This window comes from Apium graveolens, chromosome 11 (genome assembly GCF_009905375.1).
Source record: "Apium graveolens cultivar Ventura chromosome 11, ASM990537v1, whole genome shotgun sequence".
Taxonomy (NCBI): domain Eukaryota; kingdom Viridiplantae; phylum Streptophyta; class Magnoliopsida; order Apiales; family Apiaceae; genus Apium; species Apium graveolens.
In genome coordinates, this window is record NC_133657.1 from 113,325,796 (window position 1) to 113,348,565 (window position 22,770).

The 22,770-nt window shown below is 39.5% G+C and overlaps 1 non-coding gene across 1 annotated transcript; it reads left to right on the forward strand.

Annotated features, from left to right (window-relative positions):
• The first annotated feature begins 19,453 nt into the window (after positions 1-19,453).
• On the forward strand, positions 19,454-19,560 carry LOC141698974 (small nucleolar RNA R71). Its single transcript, XR_012565468.1, has one exon. It is a non-coding gene; the product is annotated as a small nucleolar RNA R71 (small nucleolar RNA).
• The last annotated feature ends 3,210 nt before the right edge of the window (positions 19,561-22,770 follow it).

Genomic DNA, 22,770 nt, shown 5'->3' on the forward strand with positions numbered 1-22,770 from the left:
AACATAAACTACTATATAAACTTTTATTATAACACACGACCCCAAACCAGGAGCCGAGGCAGGTTCAAGTATTATTTAGGTTACAACACAACACTAACTTATTCAAAATACAGACATCCTCACTTATTACAGCAACTCATCAGACCTCAGGGTCTGATACAAACTACCTCAGAGGAGCCGGGACCGGAGGCTGGCACTCTACGCTGACCTGGTCTTCTAGACATCTGCAATGAATAAATACAAAACAAGCTGCAAGGGTGAGCAATCCATTGCTCAACAGTACCTCTATATGAATAACCAGTAAACAGGATGTATACAAAAAAACAGTATAAAAATATATATCAAACTAGTTTACGAAAAATCCGTAAAACAGGTATAAACTGGATATCAAAACTAGCATGCTCTGCAAAATAATATCATCTGTAGTGTGCCGTGTCAAAATACCAGAGTTCAAGTTTAGCATGCTATTTCCTTTCCAAAACTACTGTCCATTGCTGGACCCATAAATCATCTGTCCCGTTACGGGGACCATAAACTATTTGTTCCGTTACGGGAACCACTAAACTAAAGTCAGATATAAACGTGGATAAATTCTAGGGACAGCTGATCAGTCTATCCCACCACAATTTGTTCCGAAACTTAGAGACTAGCTAGGTCTCTATCATGCTGGAATAAGCGGCCTACCAGTGCGCGCATCCGACTTAGCCTTTTACGCAACCATGCTGGGCCGTTACCTAATAACGGGTCTCTTACGCCACCGACCATCCAATATCTAATTCATTTTTATCCAGTTTCCAAAATCATTTACACCTATCTCTTTTTAAACGATTACAACTCACATTCTAAAAATCCCTTTTTAATTTTAATCACAATCTAGAGATAGGCATTTTCAGAAGTTACTTTTTCCCCAAAACATCGTTTAGTAAAACATATTTAAATACGGGGAATACGTAACTTAAAACGTTCTGTCCCAGTACATAATTTAAATCAACAACTATTCATATATACTGAACTGTAAAAGATTAGTTCAGGGGTACTTGCCTTGCGAAGCTTTGCACTAACTCTGGCTTAACTCTAATTGACTTCAACTACGGGGTCCTTCGACTCGAACCTACAAAATCGAAACAACCTAGGTTAAACGACCGATTATGCTTAACGTTTCCTCACTAACTAATTACCCAACGATATAATTCCCGACTCGTATGCATATCAATAATAATAACATACACACAATAATAGTGCACATAGCAACTAGGGGTCAATTTGTATTAACGAGATATATATACTCGATTCGTAATTTAAGGTAATTTTTAGAAAAATTTGGACATCGACTCCTCTGTTTATATGCCTACCCGTCGAAACATCAATCGACGTCAAATCCCAACAAAATCAATCAGAATCGTCACATAACTAAATTTTTAGTCCCGAAAACAATTTATACAAATTATTTTATTTATTAAAATATTTAGGACTCAGAACAGGGTCATCACCGTCCACCGCGCACTCGTAAAAATTCTTTGCGCGCGGCAGCAAAATTTATTGGTGCCCGAAAATTCTTCGGGGTTCCAAATAAACTTCACCGATTACTAAAAATCGTTTTTCCCACACGAATAATTTATTTCACGAAATCAGTCAATAAATTCCTGCAAGAAATATAATAATCAATATAATAATTCCAGAATTGCAATCAACAAGAACAACAGGAATATGGAAGCAAAAACCCAGGCGACACATACGCGACGCGCCACCGCGCACCACCACCACCTAAACACAGACACAACAAAACGCACACACCACTGACTATATACACACAGATCATATATATACATACACATATATGTATAGACAAAGAAACGGAGCTGAGTGGCCGGAAAAGAGACCCACCGGAAATAGGCCGGAAAACAGGTGGAAGATGACCGGAATCCAGGGAAGCAAAAACGGAAGGAAGAAACCGAGAGGAAGAGAGAAGAAAATGGGAGAGAACGATCGAGAGAGAGACTGGAAAGAGAGAGATTGAGATTGATGTTTACAGAGACAAGAAACAAATGACTCACCCCTCCCTGTTACTCAATTACACGACACGTGTCCAATTAAATGGATACGTGTCGTTTTCTGAATAACTGCAAGCCGATTCACATTATTTTAATCTATTTTGATAATACAAATTGTGAATAAATATTACTCAAAATTGTACCAAAATAATCTTAAAATTTCATAAATATCCCAAAACAGATTAAAACATAAATTTCATAATTTTTAAAACATTTTTAAAGTGCAACTTATACTCGCATTTAACAATTAAATGAAATAACGTGCGGGTGAAATTAACCCCAAAGTTTACCAAAATAATTTTAAAATTCTCAAAATATTGTAAACATAATAAAATATGAGTTTCATAATTTTTGAAGAATCGAAGAATTAAATATGGATTTTACAGTTAAATGAATTCAGAAAATCATTTAGGAATATAAAATTAGCAGAATATTGATTTGTAAATTTTATAAAATCCCAAAAATAATTAGTAAGATTATAAAAACATAAAAATAATTTTAGAGACAATCCAAATAATTTTGAAAATAGGATTATCATAAAATCACTTTTCAAAAATAACATTATGCAACAGTTAATCATAAGAACACACCACGCAATCCAACAATCACATATAAACAATAATAAATAAAAACAGAGACCATAAATAATATAAACTTCTTTATTAATTATCTACGCAATAATAACATATTTAAATATTACAGAAATATATGAGTAGTTATATCCTTCCCCCTTAAAAAGATTATGTCCTCAGAATCTTAACTAATTAAATAAGTGAAGATATTTATCAAGCATATCTGATTCTAGTTCCCAGGTAGACTCTTCTACCCTTGGGATCTCCAAAGTACTTTAACTATAGGGATAGATTTACTCCTAAGTACACGCTCCTTACGGTCTAATATCTGGATTGGCTGCTCCACATAGGATAAATCTGATTGAAGCTCGATCAGTTCATATTCAATTACTTGATTCGAGGCAGGAATGTATGGCTTCAACATGGACACATGAAATACATTATGGATATGATGCCACTGCGGGGGTAGAGCTATCTCGTATGCAACTTTTCTTATTTGCTTCAAAACTTCGAATGGTCCTATATATCTCGAACTCAGTTTACCTTTCTTACCGATCGAACCAATCCCTTCCATGGCGAAACTTTTAGTAATACCAATGTTCCTATTTCAAAACTTATGTCCTTTCGATGTAAATATGCATTCTTTTTCTGTCTATTCTGAGCGGCTTCCAATCTTTTTCGAATTAACACCACTGCTTCTTTCGTCTGCTGTACTAATTTAGGTCCTAACACTTTCTTTTCTCCTACCTCATCCCAATATAGAGGTGGTCTACACTTTCATCCATATAAAGCTTCGTAGGGTGGCACTCCAATGCTGGCATAGTAACTGTTATTATAAGAAAATTCTATTAATGGTAAATGATCATCCCAACTTCCCTTGAAATCCAAAGCATATACCCTTAACATATCTTCGATCATCTGAATCGTTCTCTTACTTTGGCCATCAGTTTGAGGATGATAAGCGGTGCTCAAATTTAACTTAGTCCCTAAACACACTTAAAACTTTGTCCAAAACCTCGAATTAAATCTTGGATCTCGATCTGATACTATAGATACAGGTACCCCATGCTTGGAAACTATCTCATCTAAATATATTTTAACTAGCTTTTCCAGAGAATACTTTTCGTTAATCAGAAGGAAATGCGCTGATTTGGTCAATCTATCAATGATCACCTAAATGGCATCGTGATTCGATCTTGTCCTTGGCAAGCCCACCACGAAATCCAGTGCAATTTCTTCCCACTTCCACTGCGGAATCTCCAGAGGCTGCAACAATCCACTGGGCCTTTGGTGCTCTGCTTTTACCCTCTGACATACGTGACACTTACTAACCCACTCCGCAATCTCCTTCTTCATTCCTGGCCATCAGAAGTGCTTCTTTAAATCTTGGTACATCTTCGTGCTACCGGGGTGAATAGAAAACCTAGAATTGTGCGCTTCACGCAATATTTCATTCTTCAGTTCTGCTACATTAGGAATCCAAATATGAGAGGAAAACCTAAATAAACCGTGATTATCCTTTTGAGTACATAATTCTTCTCCTGTCAGATCTTCCAATTCTTGTTCCATAACTCCTTCTTGACACCTTTTAATCTTTTCCATTAACGCTGGCTGGAAATTAATCTCGTATAATTTTTCCTGACCTTCACTTGATACTCGAATTTCAATTTCCATCTTTTCTAAATCTCGGGCTAATTCATCCGCGATACGGGCCATATTTAATTTCTCCTTTCTACTTAAGGCATCAGCTACCACATTGGCCTTACCTGGGTGATAATTAATCGAACAATCATAGTCCTTAATCAATTCCAACCATCTCCTTTGTCTCATATTTAAATCCTTTTGGGTGAATATATACTTTAAGCTTTTATGATCCGTGTAGATATCACATTTCTCTCCGTACAAGTAATGACGCCATAACTTCAAAGCAAACACTATAGCCGCCAACTCAAGGTCATGAACTGGATATTTCTGCTCATAGGGGTTTATCTGCCTAGACGCATACACAATAACCTTATCATGTTGTATTAGCACACAGCCTAATCCTTTAAGAGAGGCATCACTGTAAATTATGAAATTCCCTGTTTCATCTGGTAATGCTAACACTGGTGCTGTCACTAGTCTTTTCTTTAGCTCTTGGAAGCTTTCTTCATATTTCTCCGTCCAAACAAATCTCTCATTCTTTCGGGTCAGCTTGGTCAATGGGGTTGCAATCTTGGCAAAGTCCTTCACAAATCTTCGGTAATAGCCTGCTAATCCAAGAAAACTTCTAATTTCCGTCGGGGTCTTCAGTTGCTCCCATCTGGATATCGCTTCAACCTTCGCAGGGTCTACCTTAATACCATCCTTACCAACTATATGACCTAAAAACTGAACTTCCTCCAACCAAAATTCACATTTTGAGAACTTAGCGTATAATTGTTTTTCTCTCAACCTTTGTAATGCAATCCTTAGATGTTCGGCATGGTCGTCTTTGGTCTTTGAGTAGATGAGGATGTCATCAATAAATACAATAACAAACTTATCCAGATACTCCTTATACACCCGGTTCATTAAATCCATAAAAGCTGATGGCGCATTAGTGAACCCGAATGACATCACTGGAAACTCGTAATGGCCATACCTGGTTCGAAAGGCAGTCTTCGGTATATCTTCAGGCTTGATCTTCAACTGATGATAGCCCGATCTCAAGTCGATCTTGGAAAAACAATATGCTCCCTTCAGTTGATCAAACAAAACATCAATCCTGGGTAGGGGATACTTATTCTTGATGGTTAACTTATTCAATTCTCTGTAGTCAATACACAATCTCATGCTTCCGTCCTTCTTTTTCACAAACAACACTGGCGCGCCCCACGGTGATACACTTGGTCTAATTACCCCTTTATCCAAAAGTTCCTGAAGTTGTTTAGCTAGTTCTTTCATTTCTAATGGGGCCATACGGTAAGGTGCCTTTGAAACTGGTTCTGCTCCCGGAATCAAATCAATAGAAAACTCAATCTCCCAATCTGGTGGTAATCCTGGTAACTCGTCTGGAAACACATCTGAAAATTCATTAACTACTGGAATTTCTTCCAATCCGGGTACCCTCTTCTCAGTGTCCACAACATGGGCTAAATACGCTTCACATCCTTGTCTCAATAACCTCTTTGCTTCCAATATAGAAAGAAATTTCTTGTCTAGCTTCTGTCCTTGATAAACTATCCTTCTATTGTCTTCTGAATATAACAAAACTTTCTTTTTCTTACAATCAATATTTGCCTTATGCTGAGACAACCAATCCATTCCTAGAATTATATCAAACTCTCCTAACTGAAAGGGTATTAAATCCACCGAAAAGAAATGCCCACAAATTTCTATTTGACATCTAGGACAAAACTGGTTTCTTGAAGCTTTATCCTGATTAGCTACCTCTATAGACAAGGGCTCATTTAGATCCTTCAACATCAAATCCATTTTACTTACACATTCTTTAGATATAAAAGACTTAGACACTCCCGAATCAAATAAAACCTTAATAGGCACGAAATTTAGAGAAAGCGTACCTGTAACCACATCTGAATCTTGAGCATTAGATCCCTTGGTCATTTTAAAGGTTCTGGCTCTTGCTGTGCTAGTTGCTGGTCCTTGTGATTCATTCCCTCCAACACTGCCTTGAGTAGCCATCCTGCAGTTTCTGGAAATGTGCCCAACCTTACCACACTTGAAGCAGGTGACTCCGATGTTTCCCGTGTTACACTCTGATGCATAATGACCCTTTTTATCGCATTTAAAACACTGGACATCCTTCCGGCACTGACCACTATAGTTTTTACCACATAACTTACAATCCACAACTGGCCTGGTTGATTGGACCGGGGCAGAGGCAACTGAGGTGACACCGGAATTCATCTGAGCCATGCCTTGCCTTATAAATCTCTTATTCCTATTCCGTCCAAACTTCCTTGGGAACTTCTGACTAGACTCCTCCTGGTCTGCATTACCTATACCACCTTCAAACTTTCTCTTCCGATCACTCCTTTCCTTGGAGGCCAACTTCTAATCACTCTCAATCACCAGGGCGGCTTGAACTACAGAGGTATATGTCTTAAGCTGTAGGGCCACCACTCCACTACGAACTTCCGGCTTTAGTCCTTGTTGAAATCTCCTAGATTTCTGAATCTCAGTGTTCACATATCCAGGGGCTAGTCGTGCCAACTCCGTAAACTTGGCCTCATACTCAGCCACGCTCTTTTCTCCTTGCTTCAATTCCAAAAACTCTACTTCCAACTGACTCTGTAAACAATCTGGAAAATACTTCTCTAGAAAGAACTCCGTAAATCTGGCCCAAGAAACAGGGCCTTCTCCTTCTAAGGCACGCGCAGATTCCCACCAAAAACTTGCTTCACCTTTAAGAAAATAACTAGCATAATCCGACTTAGAATCATCACTCACCTGAATAAGGGTGAAGGCTTTCTCCATTTCTTTAAGCCAAATTTTAGAAGCAACCGGATCTACCTCGCCCTTAAACTCTGGGGGTTTAACTAACTGGAAAGACTTGAAATTAACAGTCTGGTTTAACTCTCTTGGCTGGGGTTGTTGTTGAAGCTGTAACTGTTGTTGGATTTGCTGATGTTGTTGTTGTATAAATTGTTGTTGTTGCAGGAATTGCTGTTGCTGCTGCTGGAATTATTCTTGCTGCTGAGCCATCTGATTAGACTGTTGGCATAGCAAATCTAGTAATCCATCCATGACTGGGCCCCCTTCAGAGTTCCTGCTGGAGGAATTGGACGGGAAATTTTTCTTGGGAGGCATTCTTCTGAAACACAACAAAAAGGTTTTGTATGAAAATTGTACCCCCGGGTAGCAACAGCTTTATGCATCAGGAGAATGCGGTCACAATTAAATATTCCCTTCCTTGTTTATTTGGGGTCTACCCATGATGCATAACTAAACTCAACAAATCCAGCAACAAATACAACAATAGCAGTAACAGCAATAACAAAAGTGCAATAGAATAAAACCAACAACAGTAACGTCATAAAAATAGTACAACAACAGTACAAATCCATCTAACAACTACAGTACAACACTCATAATATACTAAGTACACAACAAAATTGGCTGTCATAGAAGCCCCGCCTAATACAATCTACAGTACATAATGATCATACATAGGAAAAGCATCTACATAACTCCTATAACTAACTCCGAGCTCTGTATCTCACTACAGCAACTCTGATCTAGCCACTGCCACTACCACCAATGGATCCTAACTCAAATACCAACCAGTTCACGAGATCCTGGTACTGAACAACTCTAAACTCGGAGCTAATGAAACGATCAATGGTCCGAGCTCTCTCTACAGCAGCCTGAGTCAAGGATCGCACTCTCTCCTGCATATTGGGGGAAGGGGCAGGGATGCCCTGGAAAGGTCCGACCGGAATCTGGTCAAGCTGAGCTGCTAAACCTGGGCTCTGCTCTCTGATCAAAGACTGGTTCACCGCTCGGTGAACATGGTAAGGGATCAGGGAGGATGCACCTGAAAGAATAGATGGAGGAACAAGTGGTCTTGAGGTGGAGGAATTGGGACCACATCCTGGAGGGAAATCTCTAACAGCCGACACTGACCTTCGTATTCAGCGAGGACGGATACTAGGTCCTGACAGACCTCCTGATGCAACTAGAGGAACGGGTGAAGGAGTCATGTGAGTCTCATCGGCTATAACATCCAAAGTCCACTCGGAGTCTGAATCATCTGAATCTGACGGGTTCCCCCGAGAAGGAGAACTGGAGATCACTATGGGCCACTGACAACCATAACAATATACAAGGAAGACATAACAAGGTTAAGGCAAGTCTATTAGAATATTAATAGATGCCAGGGTAATGCCGTCGGAACCCCCGACTGACACTTAAGGTTGCTTCTCGACATGAGTTGCTGACTCACACTATAGGACATACTTCCTACACCTTACTGACTCAACTCTTAACCTAAATTAGGGACTTGAACCTGTAGCTCTGATACCAACTGTGACGGTCTCAATCCCGGGGTCAGGGGCTGACGTCACCAAAAATATGATAAACTATAACATAAACTACTAAATAAACTTTTATTATAACACACGACCCCAAACCAGGAGCCGAGAAAGGTTACAACACAACACTAACTTATTCAAAATACAGACATCCTCACTTATTACAGCAACTCATCAGACCTCAGGGTCTGATACAAACTACCTCAGAGGAGCCGGGACCGGAGGCTGACACTCTACGCTGACCTGGTCTTCAAGACATCTGCAATGAATAAATACAAAACAAGCTGCAAGGGTGAGCAATCCATTGCTCAACAGTACCTCTATATGAATAACCAGTAAACAGGATGTATACAAAAAAAACAGTATAGGAACATATATCAAACTAGTTTACGAAAAATCCATAAAATAGGTATAAACTGGATATCAAAACTAGCATGCTCTGCAAAATAATATCATCTGTAGTGTGCTGTGTCAAAATACCAGAGTTCAAGTTTAGCATGCTATTTCCTTTCCAAAACTATTGTCCATTGCTGGACCCATAAATCATCTGTCCCGTTACGGGGACCATAAACTATTTTTCAGTTACGGGAACCACTAAACCAAAGTCAGATATAAACGTGAATGAATTCTAGGGACAGCTGATCAGTCTATACCACCACAATTTTTTCCGGAACTCAGAGACTAGCTAGGTCTCTGTCATGCTGGACTAAGCGGCCTACCAGTGCGCGCATCCGACTTAGCCTCTTATGCAACCATGCTGGGCCGTTACCTAATAACGGGCCTCTTATGCCACTGACCATCCAATATCTGATTCATTTTTATCCAGTTTCCAAAATCATTTACACCTATCTCTTTTTAAATGATTACAACACACATTCTAAAAATTCCTTTTTAATTTTAATCACAATCTAGAGACATGCATTTTCAGAAGTTACTTTTTCCCCAAAACATCGTTTAGTAAAACATATTTAAATACGGGGAATACTTAACTTAAAACGTTCTGTTCCAGTACATAATTTAAATCAACAACTATTCATATATACTGAACTGTAAAAGATTAGTTCAGGGGTACTTGCCTTGCGAAGCTTTGCACTAACTCTGGCTTAACTCTAATTGACTTCAACTATGGGGTCCTTCGATTCGAACCTACGAAATCAAAACAACCTAGGTTAAATGACCGATTATGCTTGACGTTTCCTCACTAACTAATTACCCAACGATATAATTCCCGACTCATATGCATATCAATAATAATAACATACACGCAATAATAGTGCACATAGCAACAAGGGGTCAATTTGTATTAACGAGATATATATACTCGATTCGTAATTTAAGGTAATTTTTAGAAAAATTTGGATAGCGACTCCTCTGTTTATATGCCTACCCATCGAAACATCAATCGACGTCAAATCCCCACAAAATCAATCGAAATCGTCACATAACTAAATTTTTAGTCCTAAAAACAATTTATACAAATTATTTTATTTATTAAAATATTTAGGACTCAGAACAGGGTCATCACCGTCCACCGCGCGCTCGTAAAAATTCATCACGCGTGGCAGCAAAATTTATTGGTGCCCAAAAATTCTTCGGGTTTCCAAATAAACTTCACCGATTACTAAAAATCGTTTTTCCCACACGAATAATTTATTTCACGAAATCAGTCAATAAAATTCCTGCAAGAAATATAATAATTAATATAATAATTCCAGAATTACAATCGACAAGAACAACAAGAAAAGGGAAGCAAAAACCCAGGCGGCACACACGCGACGCGCCACCACATAGCACCACCACCTCAACACAGACACAACAAAATGCACACACCACTGACTATATACACACACAGATCATTGTTAGGGAGAAAACACGCGCTAATATTCACGCAAATATACGCGTTCGCAAGTAATATAGAATACTTTCTAGTTCGTTCCCACAGAGACTCAGACTAATTATTATTTAATTCAACTCACGCACCAATGTATGATTACTTTCCAATGTTAAGACACTAACACTTAGAATTGTTGACTAAATATTAACTACAATTAATTACTTAATTAATCACTTAATTAACAATATTAAAACACTCATGAGATCACAACTTCATTACTACTTCCTTCAATAGTTATTGTTATTACCTTTAGCATGTGACAGTGATGATATTAATTGAATAACACGAAACTGATAAAAGCCAACTTTCATTGTACTAATACCATTCTACCAAACATCCACAATTAAGATAGAAGTTGAATAGTCATCAATTATGCTGAGCTCCTATATGTCTACAAAAATTGACAACACAACAATTTAAGCACAAGTTATTCCTTTTGATTACACAGGGCGAATAAAACTGTTAGAGATGCCCACTAATCATGCACATCATACATGAACCTATGCTAGCATGGTAAGTTCTAAATCTCAAGATCCACCGTCGCTTCACAAGAGATTAACACCCTATCTTATATGTTCGCGACGCACATAAGACGAATACGCACAACCAATACTAGATATCATACAATCATCACACACTAAAGTATTAAACAATTAATTAAAGAATTCCATAGTAAATCCGTTGCAACCCCATGATCACGATTAGCCCATAATAGCACTTATCGTCATCATGGGTTCATATGAAATCATGATAAACAAACACAAGAAAATAATAACTAAACTAATTATATTAAATCAGAGTACGTCACAAGAGTAAATAGGTTCAAAGTAAGAAAACTAGCATCCAACGTTACAACGAAACAAGAATCACAAGAAAATATGCTTCCTCTTCGTTGTTGTGTGCTAAAACGGTCTTCTTCCTTATCTCCTTTGCTTCTTGCTTAATACCACGACCCTCCCCCGTGAAAACGTCTCCAAATCTACTTATATAATAGTCCCATAAAACTCAAATTACATAGAAGTGGAAGCCAAACAGAAGTAGAAGTCTAAAACAATTTATTATTTTTCCCGACCCTGCGCGGCCGCTCAGCATAGCTGAGCGGGCGCTCAGCATAGCTGAGCGGGCGCTCAGCTTCCCCCTACTGGAAAAAATCCTGAGTTTGCTCCGTTTCTTCGCCGTAATCTGCCCCTTCCTTTCCTCTCTCAATGGTGAACACATGCCAAGGCTTATTCTTGATGATTACTCTTCCGAAATGCAACTAATACCCTGAAATGCATAAACACTAGAAAAACGCATCAAATACACAAAATACTTGATTTCAAGGCACCAATTTAAGCCATTTTAAGATGTTCTAAGTGGTATAAAATGCCACTTATCACACCCCCAAACTTAAATCGATGCTTGTCCTCAAGCGTCACAGACTCAAAAATAAATAAAACATGCATGAATGCAATCTATATGAAAATACAGCGATCCCCCTTACTACGAACAAACCAACCAAATTGCATCATCTCAACAAATGCAGTTAGGCGACTAAAGATCAATAAACTCATGCAAACGAACATACAACCAGAAATGTGGTGTGTGCAGATGCTTAACAAATATGCTTCAGAACTAGACCAATTATTATGACTCAATTATGATCAAGGCAATCACATGATTATACAAAGAATAAAAATTCTAGGCACAAAGCGACATATAACACTACAAGAATTTTGGAGCTTATTACGGATTCATGCTTTTTATTCACGACAACAATGCTTATTTGACCGTGCAATGAGTGAGGTCCACAAAAGACTTATACAATGGTATCCATGTAACGAGCGTTAGGTTAGCGGATCCCAGACTCTAAAAGCCTTAGGTCACTAGGCACAAAGTCCCCTAAGAACTTAATAACTCGAATACCAAAGAGCCCACTCGTGATCAATTATGCATAAACACCAGATTTTTTTTTTAAATTTCTGAGCAAGTGCGTTTCGCTCCATCTTGCTCAACCCTAGACTACTCGCATAACATGCGAGCCAGCTACTAGCCATTTGACGCCTAGCCACAACTAGCAATAAACTCCATTTTTTTTCTTTTTCATGCCTTTATCACTAAGAACCTATTATCGAATTCTAAGCATAATAAATAGATTAACCTCGAAAACAATCAGATCATAACAACAATCTAGCCCTTAAGCATTCTCTAAGACTTAGTGAAACTACAAGTGCTTCTAGCATGCGTATCAACCTACACGACTCAATATCACTTTAATGCTATCACTACACTCGCATCAATATCACAATTCAGTCGATAAATCATCGCAAAAGGGATCATGGTATATGCATGAGCTACATGACATGATAAACAAATAAAGCTATAAAATAAAAAAAATTATATGGCAAAAATTATGCAACTATATGAACTAAACTATTATGAATATGCAGCTATATGACACACATAAAATATTCCTTAACTACCACCCCCAAACTTAAAATCTTCACTGTCCCCAGTGAAGGTAGTAGAAAGGAACTCATGGTATACCTACTCGTAGTCATCATCATCATCACCCTCAGTGGGTGGAGTATCAGGCGGCGGGTATGCAGAGTCCTCACCAAAGACTGGCCACTGGATATCAGCTGCAAGTCCCCGAAAAGTAGTCCCTAACACAAGGGTGAGCTCCTGAGCAAACCTGCTCTACATCTCGTACATGGCATCCATCCGCCGTGAAAGCCTCCTATACTGGGTATCAGCCATCCCAGCACCCTCCTGAGCTCTCGAAGAACCAGCCTCATCACGCCCAGGTCTAGCCATAGTAGCACCTCTTGTTGGACGCCCTCCTGGAAGATGATAACCCAGCCCATGCTCCTCGGGCTCACCACCGGTCCACTCCCGCATCCCATTCAGAGTCCCAGAATCAATCGGAGCGACCGGCAACTGCAACTGCTCATGAGCTGGCCAGTTCACTCCTACTACTCGGCAAAGCTTCGTAACCGTGGATGCATAAGGGATGTTCATATGCTTAGCTCCCCTCAAAAACTTCAGAATTCCTTGGTAGATAAACTCACCAAGGTCCATATAGTACTCCTCATTGAGAATTCCCCACAACAACTGTGCTCTCTCAACTGTGACCTCGTGTGCATGCGAAGAAGGCAAAATATTAGCACAAATAAATGCATTCCATGCACGGGCATACCTGTTCATAGCGATCGTCGGGAAGTGACGATACTCATTAGTGCCGGTCTTGAAGGTCCAAACTGTGCCCGGCCTACAGAGAGTAGCACAAATCAAATCCAAGTCAAAATCCTCAGCAGTCTTCTCATTCCAGTTCTCCTCCTCGGGCTTCCTCTCTCGCTGCCCAATCACACGGCAAATTGCCGCTGGGTGATAATCAACCGTCAGCCCTCGGACCACAGAAAACCCATTCTTTTCGGCCTTCGCGTTCGTATAGAACTCGTGAACCACGCTCATCGGCACTGCTTCGGGCGACTCACAAAAAGCTATCCACCCCTTCTCCGTAATCATGGGTAGCAACTCACCATCCCTCCCCGATGGTAAAAACCCTCTCTCCTTCAGAATCGTCTTCCCCAAAAGCCTAGTGTACTCCTCCTCCACAACTCTGTCATTCAACCGAGGCCTTGCAGCAGTGCCCCTCAATGAATCAGCAGTAGGGACTGTGCTGCTGCTATCAATAGTTCGTGCTCTCATGGGTGCCATTGAATCTTGAATAAAAGTGTTTAAGAACTGAGTTTTTGTGTTTGGGAGAGAGTTTAAGTGTAGAAAGTTTGTGGGAGATATGTAGGATAGGTGTATGTATATATAGGGTGTGGATTAGGTTAAATTAGATTAGGAGTGGGGTTGAGGGATAAAATCATGGGGTAATAGGAAAAGAATTCGTGGGTTTATGGGCTGTGATGGGTTTTTTAATTTTCTGATTTTTTTTGTATTTTATGAACTGTAAAAAAAAATTCTGGCACCCGACCCCTGAGCGGTCGCTCAGCAAGGCCGAGCGGGCGCTCAGCAGAGCTGAGCGGGCGCTCAGGGGGTCACTGGAAAAAAAAAAATTTCAGTCCTTTTTTTTCTGATTTTTTTTGTGTTTTTGGATAGGTTATTAACTTCTAAGGGTTCCTGTAACAACAAATCATGGGTTGCCTCCCACGCAACGCTTCTTTTTCGTCATTAGCTTGACATTGCGTACCTTTCTCACGTAGTCAATAAAATGGCACTAACCACTTCTCGGTTTGCCATGTCCCCATAGTAGTGCTTCAAACGCTGACCATTAACCTTGAATGCTTGGTCCGGATCATTCTCAAAAATTTCTACCGCTCCATGTGGAAACACAGTTTTGACAATAAAAGGTCCAGACCACCTCGATTTCAACTTCCCAGGAAAAAGTCGGAGACGAGAGTTGAATAAGAGAACTTGTTGCCCCAGCACGAATAACTTAGGATGTAGCTTCCTATCGTGCCACCTCTTCACCTTTTCCTTATACATTTTATTATTCTCGTGCGCTTGAAGTCGGAATTCATCAAGTTCATTAAGCTGAAGCATTCTTTTCTTACCAGCTGCATCTAAGTCCAGGTTCAACTTTTTCAACGCCCAGTAGGCCTTATGCTCAAGCTCCGTAGGTAAATGACATCCCTTACCGTACACCAACTAAAACGGGGACATACCAAGTGGAGTTTTGTATGCTGTTCTGTAAGCCCAAATAGCTTCATCGAGCTTTAAAGACCAATCCTTCCTTGACGGACAAATAACCTTCTCTAGAATGCGCTTGATCTCTCTGTTAGACACTTCCGCTTGACCATTTATTTGCGGATGATAGGCAGTAGCAACTCGATGATTCACATTATAACGCTGCATCATAGAAGTGAACTTACGGTTGCAGAAATGCGACCCTTCATCACTTATGATTACCCGAGGTGTTCCAAACCTTGTAAAAATCTGCTTATGAAGAAAATTCAGCACTGCCTTCGCATCATTTGTCGGTAAAGCTTTGACTTCTACCCATTTTGAGACATAATCGACTGCCAATAAGATGTACTGATTATTGCAGGACGAGATAAAAGGCCCCATGAAATCGATTCCCCAAACATCAAAGACCTCGACTTCAAGCATCACATTTAACGGCATCTCATCCTTTCTCGTCAAATTTCCCACTCTTTGGCAACGATCACGCCTTAAAACAAACTGATGAGCATCCTTAAACAAAGTAGGCCAGAAAAAACCTGCTTGCAGAATACGAGCTGTCGTCTTCTCACCACCATAGTGTCCACCATAAACTGTGGAGTGGCAGTCTCGTAATATCCCCTCCGTCTCACAGAACGGGATACATCTCCTGATGATCTGGTCAGCTCCCTGTCTAAACAAATATGGTTCATCCCACATATACCACTTCACCTCATGCAGAAACTTCTTCTTTTGAGCCGAGGTCAAATTAGGAGGCATTATATTACTGACAAGATAGTTTACAATATCTGCACACCATGGCTCTTCCTCCTGAACTGCGAACAACTGCTCATCCGGAAAAGATTCATTGATTAATGTCCTATCTTGTGGAGTAGACTTGGGATTCTCCAATCTAGAGAGATGGTCAGCTACTTGATTCTCAGTACCTTTTCGATCCTTGATCTCTAACTCAAATTCCTGAAGTAAGAGCACCCAACGAATGAGTCTCGGCTTCGAATCCTTCTTGGAAACCAAATAGCGAATGGGCGTATGATCAGTGAATACTGTTACTTTAGTCCCAAGCAGATAAGATCGAAATTTCTCGAAACCAAAGACTATAGCCAAGAGCTCCTTTTCCGTAGTGGTGTAGTTCATTTGGGCCCCATTTAAGGTCTTACTCGCATAGTAGACCACATGAAAGAGATTATTCTTGCGCTGCCCCAGAACTGCACCTACCGCATAATCACTCGCATCACACATCATCTCAAACGGCTCTGTCCAATCTGGTGCTGTAATAACCGGTGCAGTGATCAAACTCTTCTTGAGAGTCTCGAATGCCGCCAAACATTCATCATCAAATATGAAAGGCACCTCTTTCTCAAACAAATTGCACAACGGCTTAGATATCTTCGAAAAGTCCTTGATGAATCGTCGATAAAAACCCGCATGACCAAGAAAACTACGGATTCCTTTCACAGAAATAGGTGGTGGAAGATTTTCAATGACTCCCACCTTGGCCTTGTCCACCTCCAAACCCTTGCTAGAGACCTTATGCCCAAGAATAATGCCTTCACGCACCATAAAATGACATTTCTCCCAATTGAGCACCAAATTAGTTTCCACGCACCTTTTGAGTACGGCGCGAAGATTATTCAAACATTCATCAAACGAATGTCCAAAGACGGAGAAGTCGTCCATGAACACCTCGACATTATTTCCAATCATGTCAGAGATATAGCCATCATACATCTCCAAAAAGTGGCCGGGGCGCCACATAACCCAAACGAAACTCTGCGAAAAGCAAACATGCCAAATGGACAAGTGAAGGTAGTCTTTTCCTGATCCTCTGGTGTAATACAAATCTGATTATACCCTGAATAACCATCCAGAAGACAATAATACTCATGACCAGCCAACCTGTCAAGCATCTGATCAATGAATGGAAGAGGGAAGTGATCCTTCCTCGTGGCTTTATTCAACTTTCAATAATCCATTCATACTCTCCATCCTGTAACTGTTCGAGTGGGGATGAGCTCATTCTTCTCATTTGCTACCACAGTGATACCTCCTTTCTTAGGTACACATTGTACGGGGCTCACCCACGAACTGTCAGAAATAGGATAAATGATGCCTGCATCTAGCCATATCAGAATTTCTTTCTTCACCACCTCCTTCATGATAGGATTAAGTCTGCGCTGCTGTTCAACAGTCGGTTTACTACCTTCCTCTAGCATAATTTTATGCATACAATATGAAGGGCTGATCCCCTTGATGTCTGATATGGTCCATCCAATAGTTGATTTGAATTCTCTCAAAATCCTTAAGAGCTTGTCTTCCTCACTACCTGGAAAGGTCAGATGCAATAATAACAGGTAAAGTAGATGCATCTCCTAAAAAAGCATACCTCAAGTGTTCAGGTAATGGCTTGAGATCCAAGGTAGGTGGTTCCTCTATTGATGGTTTGAGCTTTCCTTCAGCATTCTTGAGGTCAGAAGTACCAAGAGATTCAAATGGAATGCCAGCTTTCGCTTCCAGGGAGAAGCATTCAGATATTGTAATTGCTCATTGCCATCTTCATCATCACTGTCAAAATCCCCCACTAAGGCCTTTTCCAATGCATCAGACATTAGCATGCGATCGAGTTCCGAAGTAACCGCAGAATCAATCACATCCACTTTTAAGCACTCCTCATCTTCTGTAGGGAATTTCATTGCCTTGAATACGTTGAAGGTCACATCCTGATCTTGTACCCACATAGTAAGTTCACCTTTCTGCACATCTATCAAGGTACGGCCAGTAGCTAAGAAAGGTCTTCCCAAGATTATGGGAATCTTCTTATCTTTCTCAAAATCCAGAATAACAAAATCTGCAGGAAAGAAGAGCTTATCCACCTTGACTAGCACATCCTCCACTATGCCCCTTGGGTAAGTAATAGAACGATCAGCCAATTGTAGAGACATGTATGTGGGTTTTGGATCAGGCAAATCCAACTTTTTAAAGATCGACAATGGCATCAGATTGATGCTTGCTCCCAAATCACAAAGGCACTTGTCAAAAGTTAACTTGCCAATGGTGCAAGGAATGGTGAAGCTACCTGGATCTTTCAGCTTTGGAGGTAACTTTTGCTGCTAAACAGCGCTGCATTCTTCCGTGAGAGCAACGGTCTCAAGGTCATCCAGTTTCACCTTCCTTGAAAGAATACTCTTCATAAACTTAGTATAACTAGGCATTTGCTCCAGAGCCTCAGCGAAAGGTATATTGATGTGAAGTTTCTTGAACACCTCCAGAAACTTACCGAACTGTCTATCCAGCTTTTGTTGCTGCAATCTCTTAGGAAAAGGTGGTGGAGGATAGAGCTGTTTCTCCCCTGTATTACCCTCAGGCAGAGTGTGTTCAACAGTAGTCTTCCTTGGTTCCACCGCTTTCTCCTTTTGCTTAGCTTCTTCATCTCTAACTTCAGCTTCTCCTTCTTTTTCCTTTTCAGCATCAGCAACTTTTCCAGACCTTAAGGTAATAACCTTGACTTGCTCTTTAGCTTCCTTCCTGCCTGGTACTTCCGTGTCACTGGGAAGAGTGCCAGGTTGACGATTGAGCACTGCATTGGCTATTTGACCTATTTGGTTTTCCAAGGTCTTGATAGAAACCCCCTGACTTTTACATAACAGCTTAAGTTCCTCAAAATTAGCACTAGTAGGTGCAGCTGCACTTCCCTATTGAGGATATGATTGCCTTTGAGCATACTGCTGTGGTTGCTGGAATCCAGGTGGATTAAACTGTTTACTCACACCTTGCTGATATGGTGGCTGAATAGCATTCTGATTATTACCCCAGCTGAAATTTGGATGATTTCTGTTATTAGGATGATAAGTAGCTGGCATAGGCTGCTGTTGTCGCTGATAATTATTCACATACTAAACAGATTCGTTGATAAGAGAACACTGATCCGTAGCATGAGAACCTGCACAAAGCTCACAAACCATAGCTATTTGATTAACTCCATATGTAGCCAGAGAATCAACCTTCATTGACAGTGCTTGAAGCTGCGCTGCAATAGCGGTGGCTGCATCGACTTCCAGAATACCTGCTACCTTCCCAGGCATCATCCTCTGAGTTGGGTTTTGATGCTCATTTGCAGCCATAGTCTCGATAAGATTATAAGCCTCAGTATAGCTTTTAGCCCATAAGGCGCCTCCAGCTGCTGCATCGAGCATGGGCCTAGATTGGGCCCCCAAACCATTATAGAAACCAGTGATCACCATCCAATCGGGCATTCCATGATGTGGACACTTCCTCAACATTTCCTTGTAGCGTTCCCAAGCTTCGCACATAGATTCTGAAGGTTGCTGCGCAAACTGAGTAAGAGCACTCCTCATAGCAGTAGTCTTTGCCATCGGATAAAACTTCACCAGAAACTTTTGCGCAAGATCTTGCCAAGTAGTGATGGACCCAGCTGGTTCAGAATGTAACCAGTCCTTAGCTTTGTCCTTCAGTGAGAATGGGAAAAGCCTCAGCTTGATAGCCTCATCAGTCACGCCATTATACTTGAAAGTGCTGCAGATCTCGACAAAATTCCTTATGTGCATGTTGGGATCTTCAGTCGCAGCTCCTCCATAAGAAACAGAAACTTGCACCATCTGAATAGTGACCGGCTTGATTTCAAAGGTGTTAGCTTGAATAGCCGGATGAAGAATGCTTGACTGAATGTCATCAATTTTTGGCCGAGAAAAGTCCATAAGAGTTGGATCAGCCTGAACAATACGATCACCCATGATTACTGGTTCTTTCTGCTCAGTTCCTGAATCCGAATCTTCAAAATCTATCTCCTCCGGTATATCAAGAACTTCGTCTGTCTCTTCAGCTGTATCTAAAGTCCTCTTGCGAGTACGAGAACGAGTTTGCGTAAACGCTTGCTAAAGTACCTGAAATACAACCGAAAACAATAAGTAACAACTACGTCCTAATCACTGAGTCCTAATGACCAATGATGGTAAGTACATAAACTAAACAAATACGCCGAGTCCCCGGCAGCGGCGCCAAAAACTTGTTAGGGCAAAAACACGCGCTAATATTCACGCAAATATACGCGTTCACAAGTAATATAGAATAATTTCTAGTTCGTTCCCACAGAGACTCAGACTAATTATTGTTTAATTCAACTCACGCACCAATGTATGATTACTTCCCAATATTAAGACACTAACACTTAGAATTGTTGACTAAATATTAACTACAATTAATTACTTCATTAATCACTTAATTAACAATATTAAAACACTCATGAGATCACAACTTCATTACTACTTCCTTCAATAGTTATTGTTATTACCTTTAGCATGTGACAGTGATGATATTAATCGAATAACACGAAACTGATAAAAGCCAACTTTCATTGTACTAATACCATTCTACCAAACATCCACAATTAAGATAGAAGTTGAATAGTCATCAATTATGTTGAGTTCCTATATGTCTACAGAAATTGACAACACAATGATTTAAGCACAAGTTATTCCTTTTGATTACACAGGGCGAATAAAACTGTTAGAGTTACCCACTAATCATGCACATCATACATGAACCTATGCTAGCATGGCAAGTTCTAAATCTCAAGATCCACCGTCGCTTCATAAAAGATTAACACCCTATCTTATATGTTCGCGACGCACATAAGACGAATACGCACAACCAATACTAGATATCATACAATCATCACACACTAAAGTATTAAACAATTAACTAAAGAATTCCATAGTAAATCCGTTGCAACCCCATGATCACGATTAGCCCATAATAGCACTTATCATCATCATGGGTTCATATGAAATCATGATAAACAAACACAAGAAAATAATAACTAAACTAATTATATTAAATCAGAGTACGTCACAAGAGTAAATAGGTTCAAAGTAAGAAAACTAGCATCCAACGTTACAACGAAACAAGAATCACAAGAAAATATGCTTCCTCTTCGTTGCTGTGTGCTAAAACGGTCTTCTTCCTTATCTCCTTTGCTCCTTGCTTAATACCACGATCCTCCCCCGTGAAAATGTCTCCAAATTTACTTATATAATAGTCCCATAAAACTCAGATTACATAGAAGTGGAAGCCAAACAGAAGTAGAAGTCTAAAATAATTTATTATTTTTCCCGACCCTGCGCGGCCACTCAACATAGCTGAGCGGGCGCTCAGCTTCCTGCGCGGCCGCTCAGCATTGCTGAGCGGGCGCTCAGGACCCTACTGGAAAAAATCCTGAGTTTGCTCCGTTTGTTCGCCGTAATCTGCCCCTTCCTTTCCTCTCTCAATGGTGAACACATGCCTAGGCTTATTCTTGATGATTACTCCTCTGAAATGCAACTAATACCCTGAAATGCATAAACACTAGAAAAACGCATCAAATACACAAAATACTTGATTTCAAGGCACCAATTTAAGCCATTTTAAGATGTTCTAAGTGATATAAAATGCCACTTATCAATCATGTATATACATATACATATATGCATAGACAAAGAAACGGAGCTGAGTGGCCGGAAAAGAGACCCACCAGAAATAGGCCGAAAAATAGGTGGAAGATGACCGGAATCCAGGGAAGCAAAAACGGAAGGAAGAAACCGAGAGGAAGAGAGAAGAAAATGGGAGAGAACGATCGAGAGAGAGACTGGAAAGAGAGAGATTGAGATTGATGTTTACATAGACAAGAAACAAATGACTCACCCCTCCCTGTTACTCAATTACACGACATATGTCCAATTAAATGGATACGTGTCGTTTTCTGAATAACTGCAAGCCGATTCACATTGTTTTAATCTATTTTGATAATACAAATTGCTAATAAATATTACTCAAAATCGTACCAAAATAATCTTAAAATTTCATAAATATCCCGAAACAGATAAAACATAAATTTCATAATTTTTAAAACATTTTTGAAGTGCAATTTATACCCGCATTTAACAATTAAACGAAATAACGTGCGGGTAAAATTAACCCCAAAGTTTACCAAAATAATTTTAAAATTCTCAAAATATTGTAAACATAATAAAATATGAGTTTCATAATTTTTGAAGAATACAAGAATTAAATATGGATTTTACAGTTAAATGAATTCAGAAAATCATTTAGGAATATATAATTAGCAGAATATTGATTTGTAAATTTTATAAAATCCCAAAAATAATTAGTAAGATTATAAAGGCATAAAAATAATTTTAGAGACAATCTAAATAATTTTGAAAATAGGATTATCATAAAATCACTTTTCAGAAGCGAAACCAAAAATAACATTGTGCAACAATTAATCATAAAAACACACCACACAATCCAACAATCACATATAAACAATAATAAATAAAAACAGAAACCATAAATAATATAAACTTCTTTATTAATTATCTACGCAATAATTACATATTTAAATATTACAGAAATATACGAGTCGTTATAGTTACATGATAAAATTAGTAAGGTTGGGATGTTGATTGATTGTTGTGAATTCATGGATTAGATTTAAAAATAGGTCATCTCAATTTTTTTTATAGAATTTTAAATATAAAAGATGATAAAATGTGATAAATTATTTGTGTTAT